Here is a 5,652-nt window from a genome sequence, read left to right as displayed (position 1 = left end):
CATGGCACTGCACTCTACCCTGGGTGACAGAGTGAGACTCCAACTCAAAAAAAAAAACAAAAACAATGGCCGGGCTTGGTGGCTCAGCCTGTAAATCCCTGTACTTTGGGAGGCCAAGGCGAGTGGATTGCCTGAGTCCATAGGTTCGAGACTAGCCCGGGCAACTTGGCAAGACCTCGTCTATACAATAAAATAAAAATTAGCCGGGCGTGGTAGCGCACATTTGTAGTTCCGGCTACTCGGAAGGTTGAGGCGGAAGGATCGCTGGAGACCAGGTCGATGCTGGGGTGGCCATGAGTGTGTGTGCTACTGCACCTCAGCCTGGGTGAAGGAGTGAGACTCCAACTCAAAAAAAAAAAGAGATGGAAGACAAGACGAAAGAAAGGAAGGAAGGAGGAAGGAAGGAAGGAAGGAAGGAAGGAAGGAAGGGCATGTCAAAGACCTTATAGGGTCATTTTTTTTTTTTTTGAGTTGGAATCTCACTCTGTCACCCAGGCTGGAGGACAGTGGCACGCTCACGGCCACTTTAGCCTCGACTGACTGGGCTCAAGTGATCCTTCTGCCTCAGCCTTCCAAGTAGCTGGAACTACAGGCATGCACCACCACATCTGGCTAATTTTTTGATTTATTGTAGAGATGAGGTCTCGCTAAGTTGTCCAGGCTGGTCTCGAACCCCTGGGCTCAGGCAATCCTCTCACCTCAGCCTCCCAAAATGCTGGAATTCCAGGCTTGAACCACCACATCTGGCCATAGGGTCATTTTAAAGTGTTAAACTTTAGAAAGGTGTATGACCACAGGCAAATGGTAAAGTAAAGGCCCCTTCCTGTCACCCAGTCACCTGCACAGGGAGAGTGTGAGTGTGTGGACTATCCTAGCAGGTTGGCTGCGAAAGTTCCAGGTCTGAACTTCTGGCCATTATCTGCTTCCCAGGGTTTTGCTTTAGGCCAATGGCAGAAGAAACGTAGATGCTGAATATAAAATTGATCCTCTGATCTGAGGAGTTGTCCCCAAGTCAGCATTTGCAGTTTTGGCAGGCAACATTGAGCCCCTGCAGAGGCACCACGTAGTACCGGGTCTATGTCCAAGTAGCCTTTGTATGCTTGAGCCCTTGCCTTAGGAGTTCCTGGAATAGTTTCAGATTAGAAAAGAGATCCCAGATGACCCCACCCAGGCACATCTAAATCTCTTTTCTTTTAAGAGAGGTCTTGGCCAATTGTCCAAAAATGGGAAGCTTGATGGAAATGTCTGGACTCCAGTCCAGAGATCCTGACCCTGTAGCTCTGTATGGGGCCCAGTAATTTGCATTTTATGTAAGAAACCCAGGTGATTTGGATATAGGTTTGAGAAACCAGTGAGAGACTCTAGGTCATGTAATGGGATACCCGCTGGTGTAGGGCAGAAAACATCTAGAAGCTGATTTTTCCACTGAGGCCAGAATGACATACATTGCACTCAAGTCAGTTAAGTTTAAAGAGGCTTTGAGTCTCGACAGACTCAGGTCATGCTCAAGGTTGGGAAAAATTAAGATTAACTCAGAAACATGATGAAAGCTCCCACATGGATAAACAGTCCTAGTTAGCTTGTTCATTGTCTAATGAGCTCACTTGGATCTCATTGGTGACCATGGCTCTTTGTGACATCCACAGACTTTCAGTGACAAATTGTTCTTTGGGGTTAGTTAATGCCCTTAATGTGACATACAAACATCACCATGCTAGAGTTAGACTCAAGATCTTTTTATGGTGTTATAATGTACTGGGTTTGTATTAACAATGACCCTCGTATAAAGTCTGCCAAAAACTTCCTCATTTCAAACATGTTTGAAAAAATGTTACATGACAAATGGTGCTATTTTTTAGTGGAGCCTTTTCATGAGTATGTAAAAACAGGACAAAACTATCAAAAACACAGTGACATTGAGAGTGGTCTCTAATCAGTTTAGGAAAGTGATGGGATGGAGACTAATCTCTTTAGAGGCACTTAAATTAATGAAGTATGCAACTGAGAAATTAGTTGAATGAAAACATGTTGGAATGAAGAGAATTTAGACATTTACTCAAATATGATTGTTGTATTATGCTGGAAACAAATGCTGCACATTTTGGAGGGATTTACAATCATATTTAAATATAAACAAACAAGGTCGGGCTCAGGGGTTCTCTTAGCCAGGTGGGGTGGCACGTTCCTGTAGTCCCAGATACTTGGGAGGCTGAGGAGGAAGGATTGCCTGAATCCGGGAGGTCAAGGCTGCAGTGAGCTATGATTATACCCCTGTACTCCAGTCTGGTGACAGGGTGAGAGGCTGCAAGTTATTTGACACTTCTCTTACTGAGATGTGGGGGGGTCTTTGTTTGCTCCCCTTAAATCTGGGCAGGCTCTGTGACTGACATGCCCACAGAATAGAAGTGATGCCAAGCCTGTGTCTAGGCCCAGGTCTTGAGAGACAGGCAGTTCTGTCCTCCTGACTCTTGAGAACACTCACTCTTGGAACCCAGCCACTGTTTTGTGAAGAAGTCCTAGGAGCCCTGTGGGTGGTCCAAGTTGGTTCCCAGTCAACAGCAGCACTGACTTGTCAGCTGTGTAATAGAGCCATCTTGAAAGAGGATTCTAGTTGTGCTACCCCAGCTAAGGACACACAGAGCAGAGGTAAAGCAGTCCCTGCTGAGTCCTGTTCCAATGACAGACTTGTGAAGAAAATAGCCCGCAAACTGAACTTGGGGTGGCTCAATAGGCAGGAACATCTGGCCTCCTTGGTGTGTTCTACCCAGGGTGCATGGGTCTCCCCTCCAAGTGCATGTTGGATAGTGGGTGCCATCAGGGGCTTCCCTTGACCACCACTCTCCCTTTACTTCTGTTCTGCTGGCTGGTGACCTGCACCGCGCTTAACTGTATTCAGAGTTTAGGGTGGTCTCAGGCCCCTAGGAGGGTCAGACATCGGGAATGAACACACAGAGGGGGCTCATGTTGCCTCAATAAGAACAGAACAGAGGCCAGGCGTGGTAGCTCAAGCCGGTATTCCCAGCACTTTGGGAGGCTGAGATGAGGGGCTGCCTAAGCCCATGGGTTTGAGAACAGTCTGGGCAACTTGGCGAGACCTTATCTCTATAATAAATAAAAATTAGCTGGGCATGGTAGGGCATGCCTGTAGTTCCAGCTACTTGGAAGGATGAGGTGGAAGAATTGTTGTAGCCCAGCTGGTCGATGCTGGGGTGGCCAAGAACATGCCACTGCACTCCAGCCTGGGTGACGAAGTGAGACCCCCAAAAAAAAAAAAAAAAAAAAGGAGGAAGAACAGAACAGAACAGAACAAGCCTTGGCCTCTGAGTTACCCGCTGGTTGGCAACAGCTTCCATTCCTTCCACTTGCATACAGTGAAACCTGAAAACGAGTGGTGAGGAGACGCGAGACCATCAGTTTTATTTCAGGACAAAAACGTCTGCTTCACATACTGCACAGCCCACCAAGTGAGGAGGAAAGGAAGAGCTTGTAGTCTGAAGCCCGGCTTTCTGTACCATAAACACATGAAGACAGCATCTGCTGAGCCCATGTTGAGCCTGTCACAGACAACAGCTGGGAAACGGGTGCCTCTACTGAAGCAGGAACAAGCAGCCAAAGCATTTAACTGGAGACTCATTTTTTAGGTACATTTGTTTATTTAAAAAAATGCATAGGAAATGAATAAAATGCAACCTAAAAATTATCTACAACGAATAAGTTATTTCCAGTTAAGCACTGGAGATGCACACAACCCAGTCCTCGAACGTTACAAGATTGTGTCTGACGGATGGACTCGTGCTTGTCTCTCTTGACTCTCCCTTGAGACTTTCCCCTCATGTGCAATGGCCACAGCACCGGAGATCTGTTCTGCAGGCGCCAACCTTCCTCACAGGCCCTGGCAGATGGGCGTGAGGGATACCTGTGCACCAGCAGACCCAGTGTGGATGGGCACTGGGCTGGCACACGGTAGACTTCAAGTGGTGCTTGAGTGGTTTCCAGTGACCCTGAACTATTTTACATAAGTGGGGCCTGGGCTTTAGAAAAAAAAAGCCAGGTTATCCAGGCTTCACTGGGGCATAGCTTCAGAAAATGCTGAATTCACCTGAGGTCTTGGGAACCAGCAATTTGGCCAGGAAATTGAGCCCTCAGTAGCGAGAAACTAAATGATGGTGATGTGTATGATGGGGATGGGTAGCCAGCCTAAAGATGATTGGCCATGCCTTGGGCAGAATACAGGGCATTCAGTGGTGTTCGGAAAGGGCCAGAAGGTTGGGGATGGCAGAGAATGGAGGTCCAAGGTCCCAAATGGTGACTTCAGGTAAGTTTCCTCCAGCCGAGAAAAGGGAGCCTCAGCCCTCCTTGGGCCCTTCATGGCGAGGGTTTGTCAGTGCCTCGGGTCAAGAGGCCAAGGGTGTCTGGGCAGCAGCCAGCCTTTCAAAAGGGAAGGGTGTTATAGGCAGCACCAAGGGTATAATCTAAAAAAATTCTCCCTCCAGGAAAACATTCCTGAGATCTTGGCATACGCACTATTTAGGAGACTGTAAAACTCCTTTCACTGAAGCCACGTGAACAAGTGAACAAGGCTGTTTCCCAGGTGAATTCATTGAGTACAATGACGTGTATTTTTTTTTTTCTTTTTTTTTGAGTTGGAGTCTCACTCGGTCCCCCAGACTGGAGTGCAGTGGCCACTCCCGGCACCGCAGCCTCGACCTGCTGGGCTCCGGTGATCCTTCTGCCTCAGCCTTCCGAGTAACTGGAACTACAGGCATGCGCTACCACGCCCGGCTGATTTTTTGATTTATTGTAGAGATGAGGTCTCGCTGCCCAGGCGGGTCTCGAACCCGCGGGCTCAGGCAATCCACTCACCTCAGCCTCCCAAAGGCGTGGGATTACAGGCTGAGCCACCGAGCCCGGCTGTATTTTTTTTTTAAGGAGGCATTTTGTCACAGGAATAGTGATCTTTGGCCTGTGTTGACAAGCTCTAGCATAATCCCTCTCCTCCCAGACTAGAGCAGGGGCCATAAAGGCAAACACCCATAAGCAACGGGCTGGGAGTTCATACAGTTGAAGGACGTGAGCTGTAAGAAAACACTTTCCTGAAACACACTCCAGCCTCATGGCCTGTCTTCTCACTTGATGAGAGACACGAGTCCCAACCTTTCCTTTTCATTACAAGAAAAACAATCTGTCAGGGGCACTGACCAATAGCAATGAACGCTCAGCCTCATTGTGGGAGGCATCAGGGAGCGGGCGTGGACTATAGTGAACTCGTGAAGTGGATGCCTCGTCTAAAGGCAGAGCAGCAGCTCAGTTCCAGCCAGTGGTTGCAAGGTGAGAATGTGAGCCCCAGAATGACCAGATCTTCTGATCTGGATTTTTAGGTAAAATTTTTGTAATTTTTAAATGTTGGTAACCGATTCTAAGAAAAGACTCTGCAGGCTAAATAAAATACCCCTGTGGGCTGGATCATTTTGTGTGATAGCTTCTGTGGGAGTCAGTGACAGGAAGGCAGGAGAATGGCACCCCAAACAAGACATGGAGATGTCTTACACGGTAAAGGGGACTTTCCCAGTGTGATTAAGTTAAGGATCTTGAGATGGGGAGGTTATTCTGGATTTTCCTGGTGGGTTTTGTTTTGTTTTGTTTTGTTTTTTT

Source organism: Carlito syrichta, unplaced genomic scaffold (assembly GCF_000164805.1).
Source record: "Carlito syrichta isolate Samal-C Ts95f unplaced genomic scaffold, Tarsius_syrichta-2.0.1 Scaffold314306, whole genome shotgun sequence".
Taxonomy (NCBI): domain Eukaryota; kingdom Metazoa; phylum Chordata; class Mammalia; order Primates; family Tarsiidae; genus Carlito; species Carlito syrichta.
The sequence above is the reverse complement of the archived record's forward strand: the minus strand, read 5'-3'. Positions refer to the sequence as shown.